This window comes from Mustelus asterias, chromosome 25, assembly GCF_964213995.1.
Source record: "Mustelus asterias chromosome 25, sMusAst1.hap1.1, whole genome shotgun sequence".
Lineage (NCBI taxonomy): Eukaryota > Metazoa > Chordata > Chondrichthyes > Carcharhiniformes > Triakidae > Mustelus > Mustelus asterias.
In genome coordinates, this window is record NC_135825.1 from 48,350,424 (window position 1) to 48,374,666 (window position 24,243).

Here is a 24,243-nt window from a genome sequence, read left to right on the forward strand (position 1 = left end):
AAGGGACAATTTTTAACCTGGCCAATCAACCTAACCCGCACATCTTTGGACTGTGGGAGGAAACCGGAGCACCCGGAGGAAACCCACGCAGACACGAGGAGAATGTGCAAACTCCACACAGACAGTGACCCGAGCCGGGAATCGAACCCGGGACCCTGGAGCTGTGAAGCAGCAGTGCTAACCACTGTGCTACCGTGAGAGTGCAGAATGTAGTGTCACAGTCATAGCTAGGGTGTAGAGAAAGATCAACGTAATGCAAGGTAGGTCCATGCAAAAGTCTGACGGCAGCAGGGAAGAAGCTGTTCTTGAGTCGGTTCATACATGACCTCAGACTTTTGTATCTTTTTCCTGACGGAAAAAGGTGGAAGAGAGAATGTCTGGGGTGCGTGGGGTCCTTGATTATGCTGGCTGCTTTGCTGAGGCAGCGGGAAGTGTAGACAGAGTCAATGGATGATGGGAGACTGGTTTGCGTGATGGATTGGGCTACATTCACAATCTTTTGTAGTTTCTTGCAGTCTTGGGCAGAGCAGGAACCATACCAAGCTGTGATACAACCAGAAAGCTTTCTATGGTGCATCTGTAAAAGTTGGTGAGAGTGGTAGCTGACATGCCAAATTTCCTTAGTCTTCTGAGAAAGTAGAGGCGTTGGTGGGCTTTCTTAACTGTAGTGCCGACAAGGGGGGAACCAGGCCAGGTTGTTGGTGATCTGGATACCTAAAAACTTCTAACAGGGTTAGACAGGATGGATTCAGAAAGAATGTTCCCTATGATGGAGAGTCCAGGACTAGGGGCCATTGTTTGAGGATAAGGGGACTGAGGTGAGGAGAAATTTCTTCACCCAGAGGGTGGTGAATGTGTGGCATTCACTACCACAGAAAGCAGTTGAGGCCAAAACATGTGATTTCAAAAGGAATTAGATATAGCTCTTGGTGTTAAAGGGGTCAAGATATATGGAGGGCGGGGAGGGAGGAGATGGCATCAGGGTATTGAATTTGATCAGCCACAATCATCATAAATGGCAGAGCAGGCTTGAAGGGCCGAATGGCCCACTCCTGTTTCTATTTTCCATGTATGGTTCTATGTATACCACTGCTGATCTTTCATTTTAATTTCCAGGATGTAGGTGTAATTGGCAATGATAACATTATCGTCCATCACTTATTGCCATTGCAAAGCTGGCAATAGTGGGCCTTCTCACTTAAGGCATTAAAAAAACAACTTTTCTCGTTAGAGTTTCCCCACATGTAGTTGCAGAAAGTTCTACAACATGACAAATGGTATGATCTTCACAAGTGATGGTCACAAGTTCGCTTCAAACCTCCCAGCTGCAGGCGAGGTCTAAGCACATTCTACTAACCAGACCGAGGTGCAACATTAAATGCAACAGAAAGACTTGCATTGCAGCAGCTTTTTATCACAGCTCTCTCAGGAGTAGCTCACTGAAGTACTTTGAAGCGCAGTGCCCAGCACAGCAAGATCCCAGGCAAGGCGTGGAGATGAAATAGCAGCTCATTTTTTTGAGTTGGAGAGAAGGCTGCTGACCAGTTTGAGGATAAGGGGTAAACCTTTTAGGACTGGGGTGAGGGGAAATTTCTTCACCCAGAGGGCGGGGAATCTGTGGAAAACAGAGCAGTGCCACAGGGTCCACTTTATTCACCTGAGCAAGCAGACTGGGCTTCAACTTGATGTCTTCTTGAGGGTTGGATTGTAAGGAGAACCCCAGGGGAGGCTTCAAACTAAATATGTAGAATCTATGATGTGGAGATGCCAGGGTTGACTGTGGTAGGCATAGTAAGTAGTCTCACAACACCACGTTAAAGTCCAACAGGTTTATTTGGTAGCACGAGCTTTCGGAGCGCTGCCCCTTCATCAGGTGAGTGCAGGATTTGGTTCACACACGGGGCACATATAGACACAAACTCAATTACAAGATAATGGTTGGAATGCGAGTCTCAACAGGTAATCAAGTCTTTACTGGTGCAGACAATGCGAGTGGAGAGAGGGATAATCACAGGTTAAAGAGGTGTGAATTGTCACCAGCCAGGACAGTTAGTGAGATTTTGCAAGCCCAGGCAAGTCGTGGAGGTTACAGATAGTGTGACATCTGTAGGTCGAATCTTCGGGTAAGTGTTCTCCAAGGTGGCCTTCACGACATACGATAACGCAGAATCACCGAGCAAAAACTGATAGCCAAGTTCCGCACACAAGAGGACGGCCTCAAACCTGTGCTTAACCCTCTCTCCACTCACATTGTCTGTACCTCTAAAGACTTGATTACCTGTATAGACTCGCGTTCCAACCATTATCTTGTAAATTGAGTCTGTGTCTATGTATGCCCTGTTTGTGAACACAACTCTTCACTCACCTGAAGAAAGAGCGACACTCCGAAAGCTTGTGCTACCAAAGTGCTACAAATAAACCTGTTGGACTTTAACTTGGTGTTGTGAGACTTCTTACTGTGCTTACCCCAGTCCAACACCGGCATCTCCACACCATGGATGTCTCCTCTCAGGCTCAATAGTACTGCCCTGTTCTGTATATTCCTGTCACTGTGCTGCCCTCCACAGCTAAGCTCCACTAACGGCAGGACAGCAACATCGACATTGCACATTCTTGGTTTTCTCTCTGCCAGCCCTGACTGAAACTAGCTTGGAAATTCCTCTGAGAAACTCCCCAAAATAACTTCATCAGACATGGAGTGCAAATCCCTGTCTACAAATGTGTAAACAAGGGGGTGAAAGGTTATCAGGGGTAGGCAGCAAGGTGGGGTTGAAGTTACAAGCAGATCAGCCATGATCTTATTGAATGGCGGAGAGGGCCTACTCCTGCTCCTAATTCCAATGTTCCACTGCGTTGCTGTCAGCAGTAGAATGGGAGCTACTGCAAGTTATTGATCTGTAATTCTGCCAATATCCACCTCCAACCCTTCCCTTCATTCTATTCACAGATCCCATGTTCTTTCCCCATTCTGCTTTTCCTTAGTTCTGTACAGTCCTCACTGCATATAGTGGACAAATTCATAAAACTGCAATTCACCCTATATACATGATGGCCAGGGTTCCACTATGACAATACTCTTCTATATATTGTACATCATTAATGAGGAAACAAAACTTGACTCTATGCAATGTTAAATACATGTGTAAGGAAAGTTAATTGCTAAAACAGTCTGTTAAAAATTAAAAAGGGTAAAAACGTAAATAAAATTGTGGACCAGCCTTCCACCAACAAAGACATGTGGGCCCTAAGTTTGAACCATCTTTCTCTGACCTTCTGCATCAATCTTACGAAGGGACTCTCAGTCTGATTCCGTATCACATCATTACCCCAGAAGAACAGAGCAAACCATAAGCCAGTGTGACCAATTTCTTCAACGTCCAGATTGTTCCTCATCTTGGGTCTTTGTACTTCTCATTCTGAGCAGGCGTTACATTTCCAATGTCAACTGTATCAGAGATGGCAGAAATCTTCCTGACATCCGAGCTGGTACGTTGGTCGCTGGAATCTTAACGCTCAAACAAAGCCACTGATAAAGGCACTTCTCCCACATGCCTTCTGGGACTAGGGAAAAGTTGCCTACTGTTATCAAAGAACAGGGAGAAAAGTACAGCACAGGAACAGGCCCTTCGGCCCTCCAAGCCCATGTCAATCATGATGTCCTAACTAAACTAAATAGAACGAAGAAAAAAAAATGGAGGCACCTCCTTTCCGTTTACATCAGAATTCAACACAGGGCTATTCATTCTCTTCCAGCAAGTCAAAGACTCAGGTTATGGAAGCCTGAGTTGCAGTCAGACTTTTAGGTATTTCATTGATTTTATTAAGGAGGTCGATACAGTTTTGAATGACATTACTTTCCTGTTTTTAGTCATGTTTGCTATTGGGGGACAAACCGTAACCCCACGATTGGTTAGAATGATTTAAGAACACAAACATTAATTGGACCTGAACGACACACTATTTACTTAGAATCATAGAATCCCTACAGTGCAGAAGGAGGCCATTCACTGCATTGAGTCTGTACCAACTCTCCAACAGAGCATCTTATCCAGGCCCAGGCCCCCCCCCCCCCCCCCCCCCCCACCGCCGCCCCATTCCCATAACCCCACGCATCTACCCACTAACCTACACATCCTGGGACACTAAGGGGCAGTTTAGCATAGCCAATCCACTTAACCTTCACATCTTTGGACTGTGGGAGGAAATCGGAGCACCCTGATAAAAGGTTATCAATCTGAATTGTTAACGGTGTTTTCCTCTCCACAGATGCTACCTGGATCTGCTGAGTATTCACCATTCCCTGTTATTATTTCAGATTTGCAGTATCTGCTGTATTTTTCTTTTGTTCTATTTATAAATATTTGTTCTGGCACTCAGGTCACCTGAACGAAATATGAGCTGGGGAGTAAACACAATTTTTGTGCAAAATAAACAGAGCATTGGAAAAGTCAACTTGGAAAATGACATTACTGTGGAAGGTGAAAAACTATTTGCGTATTGATCCATATAGGTCTTTCAAAGAGACAGCACAGATATGATGGGCTGAAAGGTCTCCTTCTATGCTGTACAAGCTGGTCTCCATTTCAAACATGGATGTTTTAACTGGCGGGGGGCTGTATTTGAATAATAGTTATTTGTCACATATGTCTTCTGAGCCCATTGAAGGATATCAACCTGAAATATAAACCTATCTCTCGCTCCACAGACCCCCAAATGCTAGTTAAGCTGCTGAGTATTTTCAGCTGTTTTTGAGTCAGATTTCCAACAGCTGCAATACTTTTCTTTCCACATCTTTTGGAATCGGAGAAAAATACAGATGAGGCCCATTGCCAGTTCTCACCTCTGAGTCACAAGTGTAACCTTAGTGTACCTTTTAAGGTGTGTTTTTTTAAAATCATGTGCTCTGCAGTTGTAAGCATACTTTTTCAGTTTGTTTTTCTCACGGTTGCCAGACTGTCTACTGTTTAAACAGGGGTTTGTTTATTTTTATTGAGATGTTTATGGCTCTGCATTGTTAGGAGAAAACCTGGTTGGCAGGTCATGTGACAGTTCTTTCGTTTTCAGTTTGAGTTTTTAGTTTTAGAAGGGACATCAAGCTGAAAAGAAGTCTCTCTCTCTCCCTGCTTTTGGAAATTCTGCTAGTTAGCTGAAAGTAAGGTCTTGCCTTTCTGGAGGGGGAATCTGTTGTGGGTGGCTTGCCTAGAGTCCCTGGTGTTTTTGGGAAGCTGTTCTGATTTCAAACTGTTCTGAGTCTATCCAGAGAACTGCAGACTTCATCCAAAGGTCTCAAGTCCAGTATCACGTGAGCATTAGCCTTTGCTGTGTTAAACTGTGTTAGCAATAATAGGAAGACAGATTATTACTTGGATGGGTGTATATTGAGAGAGGTGGATGCTCAACAAAACCTTAAAGTCCTTGTGCATCAGTTGTTGAAACTAAATGCGCAGGTAAAGAAGGCAAATGGTATGTTGGCCTTCATAACGAGAGGATTTGAGTATAGGGATGTTTTGCAGCAATTGTATAGGCTGTTGGTGAGGCCACACCTGGAGTATTGTCTGCAGTTTTGGTGTCCTTATCTGAGGAAGGATGTCCTTGCTATAGAGGCAGTACAGCGAAGGTTTACGAGGTTGATTCCTGAGAAGGCAGGTCTGTCACAGGAGGAGAGACTAAGTCAGTTAGGATTATATTTGCTGGACTTTAGAAGAGTGAGAGGAGATCTCTTAGAAACTTATAAAGTTCTAACAGGGTTAGACAGGGTAGATTCAGAAAGAATGAAAGAATGTTCCCAATGGTGGGGGAGTCCAGAACTAGAGGTCATAGTTTGAGGATAGGGGTAAACCCTTTAGAACTGAGGTGAGGAGAATTTCTTCACCCAGAGGGTGGTGAATGTGTGGAATTCGCTGCCACAGAATGTAGTTGAGGCCAAAACGTTGTCTGATTTCAAGAAGAAATTGGATATTGCTCTTGGGGCTAAAGGGATCAAGGAATATGGGGGAAAGGGAGGATCAGGATATTGAATTAGACGATCAGCCATGATCAAGATGAATGGTGGAGCAGGCTTGAAGAGATGAATGGTCTATTCCTGCTTCTAGTTTCTATGTAAACCTGTGAAAAGGGTCTTTAGTCTATGGGAATGGTTTGATTGGAACACATTACATATATTTGTTAAGGGTTATACATAATAGTGGTTGTTCTGTTTCTTGTTGTAATTGATTAAAGTTCTTGCTAATTTTCTTACTATACATGTTAACTGTATTCTTGAATAAACTTTGTTTGATAAAAGCTCCCTAATGGGTCCTTTGAATCATACCTGAAGTGAAACATCTCATGCTTATCCTCGCCAAGTTCAAGAGGCAAAACTTATGGTTCAGGCGGGCTCCATAAAACAATTTGGAGTTTCTGACCTGAACCGTAACACATGGGTTCCGGACTCGAGGACAAAAATCGAAGCTGACATTTCTGTGCAGTACTGAGGAGTGCTGCACTCTCTGAGATGCTGTGTTTCAGATGAAATGGAAACGGAGGCCTCATCTGCCCTCTCTAGCACACTAAAACCACCCCATCCATGATTTTGAAGAACAGGGGAGCTCTCCGGGGGTCCTGGCCAACATTTATCTTTTCAAGATGGCGCCGGAGTGAGGCGATTTCTTTCAAGCTGTGCCCAGCATACCTTCTAATTCTATTTTCTTTACACTCGTTTTATGCTTCTACTTTCTCTACACCCTAGCTATGACTGTAACACTATATTCTGCACTCTCTTGTTTCCTTCTGTATGAACAGTATGCTTTGTCTGTATAGCGCGCAAGAAACAATACTTTTCACTGTATACTAATACATGTGACAATAATAAATAAGTCAAGAAAGCCCCAGCTTCTCCTATTGCTCCACAGCTTTCAAGTTCCTCAACACTGGTACCATTCCAGTAAAGCTTGACGCCCTGAATTAGAAACATAGTCTAGCTGAGGCTTTTGTAATATCTTTAATATAAATAGAGCCAAGAGTGCAATATGCTTTATTTTAAGAAACAGATTTCTCAACTTGGCCAAAGATTTATGTACAAACATGCCACGTCTCTCTGCTCCTGCACTCCATTTACAATTGTACCATTTAATTCACATCGCTTTCTTTTGTTCTTCTTACCAAATGTACCATTTCAAACTGCATTGTGTTAAATTGCATCTGCCACGTCCCTTCACACTTTGCAAGTCAGCGTCCTCCAGACATCTGTTACTATCCTACTTGTTCTTAGCAGGTGTCAGCCCTAACTCCGAGTCACAAGGATCTACAAAAATCAAGGCTGATGATCCAATGCAGCAGGAGTGAGAGTGTGCTGCACTGCTGGAGGTGCTGTCTGTAACATTGGCAAGATGTAAAAGGGAGGCCCTTGCATCAACGCAAGGTGCTGATGTAAGGGTACCTGTGGCAGTAGTTAAGAAGAGCTGGGTGTGGTGGGGGGGGGGTGGGGGTTATCCCTGGTGTCCCGTCCAATATACATCCTTTGAAAATTGACATTACCTGATGATTATCAGATTGCTGTTTGCGGGAGCTTGCTGTGCACAAACTGGCTGCTGCTTCCTACATCACAGTAGTGACTACACTTCAGCGGCTACATGGTGGCACAGTGGTTAATACTGCTGCTTCACAGCACCAGAGACCTGGGTTCAATTCCAGCCTCAGGTCACTGTCTGTGTGGAGTTTGCACCTTCTCCCCGTGTCTGTGTGGGTTTCCTCCGGGTGCTCCGGTTTCTTTCCACACTCCAGAGGTGTGCTGGTTAGGTGGATTGGCTATGCTAAATTGCCCCTTAGTGTCCCAAGATGTGTAGGTTAGGAGGATTAGTGGGGTAAATACTTGGGGATACGGGGAACAGGTCTGGGTGGGATTGCCCCTTAGTGTCAGGGGGATTATGTGGGTTTACAAGGATAGGGCCTGGGTGGGATTGTTATCAGACTCGATGGGCTGAATGGCCTCCTTCTGCACTGTAGGGATTCAATGTATAAACACAGTAAAGCACTTTGAGACATCTGAAGGCTGTGGGAAGCGTTATGTAAATACAAGAGGTTTTTTTAAGATCTTTATTTCATTTCCGAGTTTCGTATCTGCAGCGTTTTGAAATTGTGCCCTTGAGGTTCACACAGAGGTCATCAATACTGGAGGTATCACTTGCTTCTGCAGCCTGAAGCATTTTGGCTGTTGCCCAACTGATGGCTTTCACCCGGCAATATTACATCATCATTATCATCTGTTCAAGGTGGAGGTTTTGTGTTTGAAATGGCTCCTGGCTATCAGCCGCTGCACTGCTCCCTACAAATGATGCCATCAGCTCCTTTCTGAGACCCTCTGCACTTTGTCGTTTAAAGCCAATGAAGTACTTTTGAAATGTAGTTCGTATTGTAGTGCAGGAATCATGGCAGCCAATTTGTACACAGCACGATCCCACAAGCAGCAAAGTGAAATTGACCAGATGATCTTTCTTAGTGATGTTGGTCAAGGGATAAATAAATAGTGACCAGGTCACCATGGAAAGCCCCTCCGCTCTTCTTCAAAGGTCAGCGTGGCATCCTTTATAGTCACCCGAGTGAGTAGATGGGGCCTCACTTTGATGTGCCATCCAAACAACAGCACCTCCAGCAGTGCAGCATTCCCTCAATACTGCACTAGGGTCCCAGCCTAAGTTACATGCTCAAGTAGCTGGAGTAACAACAATTTGACTCAGAGATCAGAGCGTGTTTGAGCCATGACTGACACCTTCAGCTGGGCTCCATACCCTCTGGGCTGGGGAGAGGAAACCTGGAGAGTTTGCAGGGTTGTCCTGGCATCTCCAGGGCTTCAAGTTAATATCCAGGATGGTGCTGTAGGCAATCCAGGACAAAGATCATCAGGCCATTAAAAAATTGTGGGTCTTTTTTTCAGTTTCTTTGAAGATTTTTCGTTGATTAGAGTTTAAGATAGCAGGGAAGAGCTTAAACAGGGACTGAGGAGGGCAACAAAGGGGATTAAGCAAAATCCCAAGACTTTGAGGTCCTGCAGCAGTTTAGGGAGTTAGGTAGAAAGTTAAAAAGCAGGACCTCTAGGGTTGTAATCTCAGGATTACTCCCTGTGCCATGTGCCAGTGAGGCTTGGAATAGGAAGATAGTGCAGCTCAACACGTGGCTAAACAGCTGGTGTAGGAGGGAGGGTTTCAGATATCTGGACCATTGGGGTCTCTTCCGGGGCAGATGGGACCTGTACAAGAAGGACGGGTTGCATCTAAACTGGAAGGGCACAAATATTCTGGCCGGGAGGTTTGCTAGTGTCACATGGGAGGATTTAAATTAGTTTGGCGGGGGGTGGGAACCAAAGCAAAGGTGAATTAACTGAAGGGGAACCTGAGAGTAGGGCCAGTAAGACTCAGAGAAACAGCAGGCAGGGTTGGGTTGCAAATCAGAGAGGGTCTGGTGGACTGAAGTGCATTTGTTTCAATGTGAGAAGTGTAACAGGTAAGGCAGGTGAACTCAGAGCTTGGATTAGTACTAGGAACTACGATGTTGTTGCCATTACAGAGACTTGGTTAAGGGAAGGACAGGATTGGCAGCTTAACATTCCAGGATACAGATGTTTCAGGCAGGATAGAGGGGGATGTAAAAGGGGTGGGGGAGTTGCACTACTGGTTAAGGAGAATATCACAGCTGTACTCCGGGAGGACACCTCAGAGGGCTCATACAGCAAGGCAATATGGGTAGAGCTCAGGATTAGGAAAGGTGTAGTCACAATGTCGGGGGTTTACTATAGGCCACTCAACTGCCAGGGGGTGATAGAGGAACAGATCTGTAGGCAGATTTTGGCAAGGTGTAAAAGTAACAGGGTTGTGGTGGTGGGAGATTTTAACTTCCCCTATATTGACTGGGACTCACTTAGTGCTAGGGGCGTGGATGGGGCAGAGTTTGTAAGAAGCAGCCAGGAGGACTTCTTGAAACAGTATGTGGATAGTCCAACTAGGGAAGGGGCCGTACTGGACCTGGTATTGGGGAATGAGCCCGGCCAGGTGGTCAACGTTTCAGTAGGGGAGCAGTTCGGGAACAGTGACCACAATTCAGTAAGCTTTAAGTACTGATGGATAAAGATAAGTGTAGTCCTCAAGTTAAGGTGCTAAATTGGGGGAAGGCTAATTACAACAATATTAGGAAGGAACTGAAGAATGTAGATTGGGGGCAGATGTTTGAGGGCAAATCAACATCTGACATGTGGGAGGCTTTCAAGTGTAAGTTGATAGGGATTCAGGACCGGCACATTCCTGTAAGGATGAAGGATAAGTATGGCAAGTTTTGGGAACCTTGGATAACGAGAGATATTGTGAGCCTAGTCAAAGAGAAAAAGGAAGCATTTGTCAAAGCTAGGAGGCTGGGAACACACGAAGCAAGTGTGAAATACAAGGAAAGTAGAAAGAAACTTAAGCAAGGAGTAAGGAGGGCTAAAAGGAGTCACGAAAAAGTATTCGCCAGCAGGATTAAGGAAAATTCCAAGGCTTTTTATACATATATAAAGAGCAAGAGGGTAGCCAGGGAGAGGGTTGGCCCACTCAAGGACAAGGGAGGGAATCTATGCATGGAGCCAGAGGAAATGGGCGAGGTATGAGTACTTTGCATCAGTATTCACCAAAAAGGACTTGGTGGATGATGAGTCTGGAAAAGGGTGGAGATCAAAAAGGAGGAGGTATTGGGGTTCTTAAGAAACATTAAGGTAGACAAGTCCCCAGGGCCTGATGGAATATACCCCAGAATACTGAGAGAGGCAAGGGAGAAAATTGCTGGGGCCTTGAGAGAAATCTTTGTATCCTCACTGGCTACAGGGGAGATCCCAGAGGATTGGATAATAGCCAATGTTGTTCCTTTGTTTAAGAAGGGTAGCAAGAATAATGCAGGTCATTACAGGCCGGTGAGCCTTATATCAGTGGTAGGGAAATTATTGGAGAGGATTCTTCAAGACAGGATTTATTCCCACTTGGAAATAAGTGGACGTAATAGTGAGAGGCAACATGGTTTTGTGAAGGGGAGGTCGTGTCTCACGAACTTGATCGAGTTTTTCGAGGAAGTGACGAAGATGATTGATGAGGGTAGGGCAGTGGATGTTGTCTACATGGACTTCAGTAAGGCCTTTGACAAGGTCAGTCATGGCAGACTGGTGCAGAAGGTGAAGTCGCATAGGATCAGAGGTGATCTGGCAAGGTGGATACAAAATTGGCTCAGTCAAAGAAGACAGAGGGTAGCAGTGGAAGGGTGCGTTTCTGAATGGAGGGCTGTGACAAGTGGTGTTCCTCAGGGATCAGTGCTGGGACCTTTCTGTTTGTAATATATATATATATAAATGATTTGGAGGAAAATGTAACTGGTTTGATTAGTAAGTTTGCGGACGATACAAAGGTTGGTGGATTTGCGGATAGCGATGAGGATAATCAGAGGATAAGCAGGATATAAATCGGTTGGAGACTTGGGTGCAGAGATGGCAGATGGAGTTTAATCCAGACAAATGTGAGGTAATGCATTTTGGAAGATCTAATACAGATAGGAAATATACAGTAAATGGCAGAATCCTTAAGAGTATTGATAGGCAAAGGGATCTGGGTATACAGATACACAGGTCACTGAAAGTGGCAATGCAGGTGGAGAAGGTAGTCAAGAAGGCGTACGGCATGCTTGCCTTCATCGGCCGGGGCACTGAGTTTAAAAATTGGCAAGTCATGTTGCAGCTTTATAGAACCTTAGTTAGGCTGCACTTGGAATATAGTGTTCAATTCTGGTCGCCACACTACCAGAAGGATGTGGAGACTTTGGAGAGGGTAAAGATAAGATTTACCAGGATGTTGCCTGGTATGGAGGGCATTAGCTATGAGGAGAGGTTGGAGAAATTTGGTTTGTTCTCACTGGAACAAAGGAGGTTGAGGGGTGACCTGATAGAAGTCTACAAGATTATGAGATGTATGGACAGAGTGGATAGTCAGAAGCTTTTTCCCAGGGTGGAAGAGTCAATTAGGGCGGCACGGTAGCACAGTTTAGGGCGGCACGGTAGCACAGTGGTTAGCATTGCTGCTTCACAGCTCCAGGGTCCTGGGTTCGATTCCCGGCTCGGGTCACTGTCTGTGTGGAGTTTGCACATTCTCCTCGTGTCTGCGTGGGTTTCCTCCGGGTGCTCCGGTTTCCTCCCACAGTCCAAAGATGTGCGGGTTAGGTTGATTGGCCAGATTAAAAATTGCCCCTTAGAGTCCTGAGATGCGTAGGTTAGAGGGATTAGCGGGTAAAAATATGTGGGGGTAGGGCCTGGGTGGGATTGTGGTCGGTGCAGACTCGATGGGCCGAATGGCCTCCTTCTGCACTGTAGGGTTTCTATGGTTTCTATGGTTCTATGGTTTACTAGGGGGCACAGGTTTAAGGTGCGAGGGGCAAGGTTTAAAGGAGATGTACGAGGCAGATTCTTTGCACAGAGAGTAGTGGGAGCCTGGAACTCGTTGCTGGGGGAGGTAGTGGAAGCGGATACGATAGTGACTTTTAAGGGGCGTCTAAACAAATACATGAATAGGATGGGAATAGAGGGATATGGTCCCCGGAAGGGTAGGGAGTTTTAGTTAAGTCAGGCAGTATGGTCAGTGCAGGTTTGGAGGGCCGAAGGGCCTGTTCCTGTGCTGTAATTTTCTTTGTTCTTTTTATGCATATATAAGGAGGAAGAGGGTAGCTAATGAAAGGGTAGGTCCACTCAAGGACAGTGTGTAGAGCCAGATGAGGTGGGGGAGGTCCTTAACGAGTACTTTGCATCAGTATTCACAAAGGTGGATGGGTGAATGTAGACAGAAGGATGTTGACATTCTAGGACATGATGAGATAAAAAGGAAGGAGATAATGGCCTGATGATATTGAAAAACATTGAAGTGGACAAGTCCCCAGGGCCAGATAGGGTCTATCCCAGAATACTGAGAGAGGAGAGGGAAGAAATTTCTGAGGTCTTGGCCAAATTCTTTGTATTCTCCTTAGCCACAGGCGAGGTACCAGAGGATTGGAGAGTAGCTAACATTGTTCCTCGGTTTAAGGTGGTCAGAAGAGACAATCCGGGAGATTAAGGCCTGTTAGCCTTACATCAATGGCGGGGAAATTATTGAAGAAGATTCTTGGGGACAGGATGCATTCATATCTGGAAGAGAATAGGCTTATTAGTTATAGGCAGTATGGTTTTGTGAAGGGGAGGTCGTGTCTCACAAACTTGATGGAGTTCTTTGATGAAGTGACAAGAAAAATTGACCAGAGTAGGGCAGTGAATGTTATATATATGAACTTTAGTAAAGCCTTCGATAAAGTTCCTCATGGCAGGCTGATACAGCAGGTAGAGTCATATGGGATCCGAGGTGAGCTGGTAAGATGGATACAAAACTGGCTTGGGCATAGAATAGAATTTCCACTCCATCTGACGAAGGAGCAGCGCTCCGAAAGCTATCAAATAAACCTGTTGGACTTTAACCTGGTGTTGTTAAAACTCTTACTGTGTTCGCCCCAGTCCAACACCGGCATCTCCACATCTTGGGCATAGAAAGCAGAGAGTAGCAGTGGAAGGGTACTTTTCTAACTGGAGGTCTGTGACAAGCGGTGTTCCACAAGGATCAGTGCTGGGACCTCTGTTTGTAATATATATAAATGATTTGGAGCAAAATGTAGGTGGTCTGATTCGTAAATTTGGAGATGATACAAAACTTGGGGGGGTAGCGGATAGTGAGGAGGATTGTCAGAGGATATAAATCGGCTGGAGACCTGGGCCGAAAGATGGCAGGTGGGATTTAACCCGAACAATTGTGAGCTGATGCAATTTGGAAGGTCTGCTGCAGAAGGAAAGTATACAGTAAATGGTAGAGCCCTTAGAAATATTAGCCTACAGAGGAATCTAGGCATGCAGAGCCACAGTTCCCTGAAGGTAGCAACTCAGGTAGACAAGGTGGTCAAGAAGGCGTATGGTATGCTGCCCTTCATCGGTCAGGGCGTTGAGTATAGGAATTGGAAAATCATGTTGCAGCTGTATAAGACTTTGGTTAGGCAGCGTTTGGAGTATTGAGTATAATTCTGGTCGCCACACTACCGGAATGATGTTGATGCATTGGAAAGGGTGCCGAAGAGATTTACCAGGTTGTTGCCTGGTTTGGAGGATATGGTCTATGAAGAAAGGTTGAACAAACTTGGATTGTTTGCATTGGAGGATGATGGGGGGACCTGATAGAGGTTTACAAGATTATGACATACTGGATAGAATCGATAGTCTGAGTCTTTTCCCAAGTCAAAGGGTCAATTACTCAGGGGCATAAGTTGAGAATGAGAGGGGAAAAGTTTAAAAGAGATGTAAGGGGCAGGTTTTTCACACAGAGGGTGGTGAATGCCTGGAACATGCTGCTGGCGGAGGAGATGGTGGAAGCAGATTCTATAACAACGTTCAAGAGGCATCTGGATAGATACATGAATAGGTGGGGAATAGAGGGATAGGCAAGAAAATATTAGAGATGCCTCTGTGTCGGCACAGGCTTGATGGGCCGAAGAGCCTGTTCCTGTGCTGTACTGTTCTTTGTTCTCTTTGATTAATTTAATATTGGAAATGGTGGGGAAAGGCTGTTCGACCAGGCTGGGCCAGGAAGAGGTCATTTGATAAAACCTCAGGAATACAGTTGGTGACCCCACGAGCCAGGATTTCTGTAGCTTCTGGCCATTACGTGAGGAGAGAGCAGGGCCCAGATGTAATGGCACTGGAATAGTCAATACTCAAGAAAAGGAAACCAATCAATGAGTGAATCAGCAGAGGATAATCAACATCCTAATGTCATTCCCAACAGCAACTGAACCCTTCAGGACAGGATAAGTAAAGTTTGCTTTGATATAACAGCTTTCGTGAAGTTCAGGCACTCCAAAGTGCTTCACAGCCGACGAAGTACTATTGGAGTGTAGTCAGCATTGTAATGTGGGAAACAAGGGCGGCACGGTAGCACAATGGTTAGCACTGCTGCTTCACAGCTCCAGGGACCTGGGTTCGATTCCCGGCTTGGGTCACTGTCTGTGTGGAGTTTGCACATTCTCCTCGTGTCTGCGTGGGTTTCCTCCGGGTGCTCCGGTTTCCTCCCACAGTCCAAAGATGTGCGGGTTAGGTTGATTGACCATGCTAAAATTGCCCCTTAGTGTCCTGAGATGCGTAGGTTAGAGGGATTAGCGGGTAAATGTGTAGGGATATGGGGATAGGGCCTGGGTGGGATTGTGGTCGGTGCAGACTCGATGGGCCGAATGGCCTGTTTCTGCACTGTAGGGATTCTATGATTCTATTCTATGAAGGCATTGAATTTGTGTGCAGCAATTCTCTACAAACAGCGATGGGATTTTGGCTGAGGGACAAATATTGGCCAGGAAAGCAGGGAGAGCTCCCCCTGCTCTTTTCCTTTGGTTTAGGATGGAAACGCTTAGTGATGTTATAGATCCACCTGAGAAGGCAGATGGATCTTGGTTTAAAGTCTCATTGAAAACATGTGGCATTCCCTCAGCACTGCACTGAAGTGTCAGCATAGATGATGGGGTCAAGTGTCAGGAGAGGAAATCGAGCCCACAATTTTCTGTCTGGGAGAGTAGAGTGCTACCCTTTGTGGTATGGGTGACAGGGAGGGAACATACGTCTGGAACACAAAGTTAAAATAGTTATTAAAAATGATTAATTCTTGGAATGTTGGTCTCACTGGCAAGGAGAGCATTTGTTGCCCATCCCTAATTGTCCTTGAGGAGGTGGTGAGTCGTCATCTTGAAACGCTGCAGTCCATGAGACGTAGGTACACGCACAGTGCTGTTAGGGAGTGAGTTCCAGGATTTTGACCCAGCAACAGTGAAGGGACAGCAATATAATTCCAAATCAGAATGGTGTGTGGCTTTGGCAGGAACTTGCAGGTTGTGGTGGTGTTAAGACCTAGGCCAGAAACCCCAAAGTATTTTGTGAAGTTAGACTAGTCCCTAAGTTTTACATTTAATTTTAACATTTGTGAGCATAAGGTATGATTCAAACAAAGTTTATTTAAGAACACAGTTAAAATACAACAAAAAGAATTAGCTTTTTTTTAACCAATTACAAGACTTAAGCATGACACAGCTAGCTATCTCTGTTGTTCCAATGTAAAGCAAAGACATACCCCCTTCTCCAGCATTATTTAGCACAAAAGCAAGTATGCTCATGTGATGCCGGATTTCCAGCTTTATAACACTTATAAATAGAAATCCAAGCCAGTTGTTTGCAAAAAATGATCTATCCTCCAAACAGCACAACCTCAGGGGGGTAAACCCAGTCTCTAGCAGCTTCCAAAACAGCAACACTTTAAACAGCAAAAACTCCAACTCCAGAGAGGGGGGAAAAGCACTGTTGCTTCTCTCAGCTTCAAGCTGTTTCTGAAAATGAAACTAAAACCTGGAATGTTTTGCGACAAATAGTTGTCCCCAGACATATCACCTGACCTGTCAATTATCCGAAATCAAGCTATACTCTGCAATCCCAGGAGAAACATTAAACCATAGAACACTGCATTAGTTCAGATTAAAATGATATCAATTATACTGCTTCAGTAGCAATAAAGGACACTGGCTGTAGACAACACAGTGCTGACAAAACATCCTGCAGAGAAACATGATTAAAATACATTTCTTAAAGGCACAGTACCATCACAGTGGTTCCTTTGCATCTGCTGCTCTTTTCCTTCCAAGTGGCAGAGGTGACTTGTTTGCAAAATGCTGTCAAAGGAACCTTTGAGTTGCGGCAGTGCATCTTGTACATGGCACACGCTGCTGCCACGGTGTGCCAGTGGTGGAGGGAGTGAATGTTGAATGTTTGTGGAAGGACTGCCAATCAAGCAGACTGCACTGTCCTGGACAGTGTTGAATGTTTTAAGCATTGTTGAAGCTGCACTCATCCGGACAAGTGGAGATTATTCCATCATATTCCTGACTTGTGCTTTGTATAAGTGGACAGGTGGCACTTTGGTGGATAGGCTTTTGAGAATCAGGAGGTGAATCAGCTGCCACAGAATTACCAGCCTCTGACCTACTCCTGTAGCCACATTATTTATACGGTTGTCCAGTTAAGATTCTGGTCAGTAGTGATCCCCAGAATGTTGATGGGGGGGGGAATTTAGCAATGGTGATGCTGTTGAATGTCATGGGGAGCTGATTATCATAGAGGAATCATAGAATCCCTGCAGTGCAGAAGGTGTCTTGTTTGGAGATGGTCATTGTTTGGCACTTAGAAACCCTACAGCACAGAAAGAGGCCATTCGGCCCATCGAGTCTGCACCGACCACAATCCCACCCAGGCCCTACCCCCATATCCTTACATATTTACCCACTAATCCCTCTAACCTACGCATCCCAGGACACTAAGGGCAATTTTAGCATGGCCAATCAACCTAACCCACACATCTTTGGACTGTGGGAGGAAACCGGAGCACCCGGAGGAAACCCATGCAGACACAAGGAGAATGTGCAAACTCCGCACAGACAGTGACCCAAGCCGGGAATTGAACCCAGGTCCCTGGAGCTGTGAAGCAGCAGTGCTAACCACTGTGCTACCGTGCCGCCCACTTGTGCGAGTTATTTGCCATTCATCAACTCAAACCTGAATGTCCTTCAGGTCCAGTTGCATGCGGGCACTGACAGCTTCAGTATTTGTGTTATTTGTGTTAAAAGTAACACTTTGCACTTTCCTGCTGCTTTTAATGAAAATATTCTGTGTAGGCTATAATGCTTCTTCTTTTATACTGCAGGCTCAATTTCCACAACAGCTCTCACAATGTCAGCCTTGAAGTAAGATAACCCCACTGTAACTCTGAGACTCTCTTTGGCAAGGGCTCATATCTCGTTCAGCACCATCAGTAAGTACCACACTTTGTGCTATCTGTGCCCAAACACAACAGTTTCAGAGCCATCACTGTAGGGGATCAACACTAGAAGTGACATTTTAGTTCAGAAAGGCTATGCAACTGAGGTAGTGTTGATGGAGATCAGATCAGCCATGATCCAATTGAATACTAGAATAGGCTAAACCAGCTGAATGGCCTCCTCCCATTTTTATGTTCACAGACATGTCAATTCTGATTGGAGACAATGAGGATATTTTCATTAAAAGCAGCAGACTAGTGCAAAGATGTATTTTCACAGTTACTGAAGCTGTCAGTAACCGCGTGCAACTCAACCTGAAGGACATTCAGGCTTGGATTGATAAATGACAAATAACTCACACCAGTGCCAAACAGTGAGCCGTGCTGACTAATGAGGTACTTCGTGGGGTGGCACGGTAGCACAGTGGTTAGCACTGCTGCTTCACAGCTCCAGGGTCCCGGGTTCGATTCCCAGCTCGGGTCACTGTCTGTGTGGAGTTTGCACATTCTCCTCATGTCTGCGTGGGTTTCCTCCGGGTGCTCCGGTTTCCTCCCACAGTCCAAAGATGTGCGGGTTAGGTTGATTGGCCAGGTTAAAAATTGCCCCTTAGAGTCCTGAGATGCGTAGATTAGCGGGTAAATACGTGGGGGTAGGGCCTGGGTTGGATTGTGGTCGGTGCAGACTCGATGGGCCGAATGGCCTCCTTCTGCACTGTAGGGTTTCTGTGATTCATGATATATCGGGCTGAATTTTCTGGTCCTTCCCACGGGCGGAATCTTCTGATGATGGACACCCACCATCCCCCACCCGCCCCAAACCCCCCAACGAGCAAACATCACAAGAGGTCGTAAACACTGATGGGATCGGAATATCCCTTCGCTGACCAATGGCGAGCCGGGGGAGGGTGGAAAATCCCACCTGTTCTGTTTGTCAGCCCGGATGAGTGAGGAGTCAGGCTAGTCCACAATGGAGTGCATCTTTGCCACGCCTGACATTCAGAGATACACAAGCACTGATTCTATACTGTCAGCAGGGAACATTTAGTGAAAAGATGGTGGGGTAGTGATAATCTCATGAGGTGAGTAACGCAGAGGCCCAGGCTAATGCTCTGGTGGAATTTAAATTCAGTTAATAAAATCTGGAATTATAAAGCTCGGCTAATGACGACCATGAAACTATCATCGATTGTTGTAAAAACCCACCCAGTTCACTACTGTCCTTTAGGGAAGGAAACCTGTCATCCTTACCTGGCCTGGCCTACATGTGACTCCAGAGCCACAGCAATCCTAACTGCCCTCTGAAATGGCTCAACAAGCCACTCAGTTCAAGGGCAATTAAGGATGGGCAACAAATGCTGCCCTTACCAGTGATGCCCACATTCCATAAAGAATAACAAAACAATCATGAGAAGGCAGCGCATAATGACTCGCCACGTCCTGATGGGCACTAGTCCTTGCTGGAAGTGTAGCAGGGAGAATGGAGATGTGAGATTCAAAATAAGTACACTCCAACCTCTTTCTCCTCCCCACCCTTCCCTTCCCTTCCTTTCTTTTCTCCTCTTCTTTCTCCCACTCCCCTTCCATCTGCCTTCTCTCTGTCCGCCACAGGCTAACGCAATTGGCCATGATGCCTCTGTAGTGGAATAGCTCAGCTGACACTGAGTCCTCAGAGTCGCGGGCAGGTGGATGCTGGTGAACTGCATGTGCCCCAGTACGAGTTAACATGCTGGTTTCACTACTCATGGTTGTTGCCTAATTGAGTGAATAATGTTTCCCAATGCTGCTTTGAGATTTCAATGGTCAGATAAGAGAGTGAGATAAGAATGAAGTGTAAAACTCCACAGGCTTAAGTGCTCAATGTTGTAATTTTTAGAAGCTTAATTTTCCTTAGACCAATGCAGAGATGAATTTCTAAGTGTGCAGGAACTTTACTTCCAGAGTTTTATATAATGTTTTAAAATGCTTACCCTCTCATGCTTCATAGAAATCATAGAAACCCTACAGTGCAGAAGGAGGCCATTCGGCCCATCGAGTCTGCACCGACCACAATCCCACCCAGGCCCTACCCCCACATATTTACCCGCTAACCCCTCTAACCTACGCATCCCAGGAGTCTAAGGGGCAATTTTTTTAACCTGGCCAATCAACCTAACCCACACATCTTTGGACTGTGGGAGGAAACCGGAGCACCCGGAGGAAACCCACGCAGACACGAGGAGAATGTGCAAACTCCACACAGACAGTGACCCGAGCCGGGAATCGAACCCGGAACCCTGGAGCTGTGAAGCTTCTAACAGCTTTCTAACTCCATCTATTTAGTTTTCCTGGAGTCCCCAACCAGATTTAATCAACCAAGCACAGTGAACACAGATCAGTTATCAGACTTATAGAATCAAACACCGAACAATTGAACAATAAACTCAGTGTATTCAACAGGAGGTGAAGATGGATGGCCAACAGGGTCTAAAACGTAACTCCTCCTTATTTATTTCCAAATCATTCCTCTTCTCCCCACCACCTCCACCCATCTTCCGCATCACTATCCTCCACATCTTTCTTCCCCATCCCTCGCATCCATCCTTGCTCACTGCTTCGCCCCACACCTCACTCCTCCCCCAGTTCCCTCTCTCCAGCAGCTACAGACCCCAGATGGAGCCTGCCGCATAACCGTTAATCCCAACAGACGCACTGTTCTTCCTTGGGGAGTTAACACAGAGTGTTGGGAGTATTATTTTATGTGCAAAGACATTGTCTGGTTCCTGATGTTCACACCCATGTACCTTCAAACCAAAAGGACAGGGGGGGGGGGGGGAGTCAGTAACCGAAAGCAGGGTAGGTGAATGATTCTCCAGTTTCCTGGACCAGAAGCAGAGGCATTGACGTAAATTACAGCAGTCATCACCTACTCTGGCGAGCATTAACTGATTCCGCACAGGCTGGGAGTCAAACTGGGGCTTTCTGCTCAGAGTGCATCAGGAGAGAGGAGGGGCGGGGGGGGGGGGGGGGGGGGGGGCGCGGATGTATGTGGATGCTGCACAATGACACATTCATTTACCATTTGCAAATCTGAGAGTGCAGAAATATATATACCACGTGGAGGGAAGTGAATCTGGATGGCTGCGTTTGACCAACATCCTCCCGTAGCTGTTAAATAGAAAACAGTTGCGGACTGCATCAGCAGCGTCGGAGCAAGTGCCTTGTTCAAATAGCGACGCTGCAGCCAAACTGAACAATTTAGCCCGTGTTTAAACGGGGCAGTGCCAAAGTAATTTGAACAAGCACACAATTATCTGATAAATCTTCTCCCAAGTGCACGTTGAGGTATAAAGTGTGGGTTTGCCCTGCCTTGGCGTGTGTCTGTATACATGTGAGTATATCTTTCAAGTATGTGCAGCCAGTCGAGCTACGTGTGCACAAGAGATAAAAAGACATGAGTCTTGAGGTTACCATTAGCAGCATCAGTGAATGGGCACACAGAACACTCTGTTGTCTGCACTGTAAGGTTTATGAGCTCACGGTTCTGCAGAAATAACTGTCAGAGCAACGCCCAGCAGCTGATATAAATTTGCTGGAGATACATAGAACATAGAAAGCCACAGCACAAACAGGCCCTTCGGCCCACAAGTTGCGCCGATCACATCCCCACCTCTAGGCCTATCTATAGCCCTCAATCCCATTAAATCCCATGTACTCATCCAGAAGTCTCTTAAAAGACCCCAACGAGTTTGCCTCCACCACCACCGACGTCAGCCGATTCCACTCACCCACCACCCTCTGAGTGAAAAACTTACCCCTGACATCTCCTCTGTACCTACCCCCCAGCACCTTAAACCTGTGTCCTCTCGTAGCAACCATTTCAGCCCTTGGAAATAGCCTCTGAGAGTCTACCCTATCCAGACCTCTCAACATCTTGTAAACCTCTATCAGGTCACCTCTCATACTCAGCGGCTCAGGCAGCAACCTTGGAGAGAACTGAAGAAAGATCATTCAACCCAAAACATTAGCTTTCTTTCTCTCTCCACAGATGCTGCCTGACCTGCTGAGTGTTCCCAGCAATTTGTTGTTATTTTGGATTTTTCCTTTCTGCAGTATTTTGTGATTGGATTAGCTGATATGACTTTTTTTGGCTCATTGCCTCGGAACTAGAGTACTCCAAACACTGGAGTACAAGGTCCAGGCTGACATTGTCCACTGCCGTGCCAAAGAAGGCCACAATCAGTAAGGATAGGCAACAGCAGCTCCTCCACGATCATCCTCAACACCGGTGCCCCACAAGGCTGTGTTCTCAGCCTTATATACTCCTTATACACCTCTGACTCGATTTTCAGGTTTGCTGACGACACCACCATACTGGGTCGGATCTCAAACAATGACGAGACAGAGTACAGGAATGAGATAGAGAATCTGGTGAACTGGTGCGGCAACAATAATCTCTCCCTCAATGTCAACAAAACAAAGAAGGTGGTCATCGACTTCAGGAAGCGTAAAGGAGAACATGCCCCTGTCTACATCAACGGGAACGAAGTAGAAAGGGTCGAGAGCTTCAGGTTTTTAGGTGTCCCGATCACCAACAACCTGTCCTGGTCCCTCCATGCCGACACTATAGTTAAGAAAGCCCACCATTGCCTCTACTTTCTCAGAAGACTAACGAAATTTGGCATGTCAGCTCCGACTCTCACCAACTTTTACAGATGCACCATAGAAAGCATTCTTTCTGGTTTTATCACAGCTTGGTATGGCTCCTGCTCTGCCCAAGACTGCAAGGAACTACAAAAGGTCGTGAATGTAGCCCAATCCATCACGCAAACCAGCCTCCCATCCATTGACTGTCTACACTTCCTGCTGCCTCAGCAAAGCAGCCAGCATAATTAAGGACCCTACGCACCCCGGACATTCTCTCTTCCACGTCGGGAAAAAGATGCAAAAGTCTGAGGTCACGTATCAACCGACTCAAGAACAGCTTCTTCCCTGCTGCTGTCAGACTTTTGAATGGACTTACCTTGCATTAAGTTGATCTTTCTCTACACCCTAGTTATGACTGCAACGCTACATTCTGCACTCTCTCATTTCCTTCTCTATGAACGGTATGCTTTGTCTGTATTGCGCGCAAGAAACAATACTTTTCACTGTATGTTAATAAATGTGACAATAGTAAATCAAATCAAAGAGCGGCACTGTCAGAGGTACCATCTTTTGGAGAAGACATTGAAATTAAGGCCGTGTCTGGCCTGTCAGGCGGATGTATAAAATCCCTAAGCAGTTACAATGCTTCCCTGCATCCTGGCCACTACTTATCTCTCAACCAAGATCGCTAAAATAAACAGATTACCACATTGCTCCAAGCTAAAGACTGGTCACCGCAATACAAGAAGGATGTAATTATACTCGAGAGGGTACAGAGGAGATTTACCAGAGTGTTGTCAGGAATGGAGATTTTTTAGCTCTGAGGAAAGACTGGATAGTTTGGAGTTGTTTTCCTCAGAACAGAGGAGGATGAGGGAGATTTAATTGAGGTGTATAAAACAAAGAGGGGCCAAAGGCAGAGTGGATGGGGAGGAACTATTTCCCTTGACAGAGAGCTCAATATGTGGAGATGCCGGCGTTGGACTGGGGTGAACACAGTAAGAGTTTTAACAACACCAGGTTAAAGTCAACAAGTTTATCTGGTAGCAAATACCATTAGCTTTCAGAGCGCTGCTCCTTCGTCAGATGGAGTGGAAATCTGCTCAATAACCAGGAGCTCAATAACCAGGGTGTGTAGATTTAATTTTTAGAACGATCAGAGGGCACATGATAAAACTTTCACGCAGAGGGTTGGTTGGAGCGTGGAACGCACCACCTGAAAAGGTGGTGGAAGCAGAGACACACATGACACTTGAAAAATACTTGTGGTATGCACCGTAAGTACTTAACCTACAGAGCTACTGAAGGTGGGATTAGATTGGATAAATCTTCTTCAACTAGCCCAAACATTGGTGGGCTGAATGACTTTCTGTCAAACTTTCTCGGCGGAATTTTCTGCCCATTCATGCCCTTGTGGCTCCTGCAAGCGAGGACGGAGAATTTGATGCTCAACCGAATCTCCGCTCACTGCAGTGGGACCAGAAAATCCCGCAGGCGTGAACGGCTGGAAAATTCGGCCCTCTACGGTTCTTTTGCTGTTTGTGAACTCTGTGCACATTTCTTACAATACCACAGTGACTACATTTCAAAAGTAGTTTATTGGTTCTAAAGGGATTGGGGGTATTCTGAGGCAAGCTTTTAAAAAGGAAATGAATAAATTCCTCCTTTCCCAGCCTTGCTAGAAGGGACTGAGTGACAACACCAGGAGTGAGTTCCACTGAGAGAA

General features: G+C 45.8%; 2 protein-coding genes across 6 annotated transcripts in view; one reads left to right on the forward strand and one right to left on the reverse strand.

Annotated features, from left to right (window-relative positions):
- Positions 1-24,243, forward strand: part of rpl10a (ribosomal protein L10a) — a 368,503-nt gene that overhangs the window by 293,353 nt on the left and 50,907 nt on the right. The gene's annotated exons all lie outside the window — the stretch shown is intronic.
- LOC144479158 (F-actin-monooxygenase mical1-like) overlaps positions 1-24,243 on the reverse strand; it is a 125,567-nt gene that overhangs the window by 101,028 nt on the left and 296 nt on the right. The window lies entirely within an intron of this gene.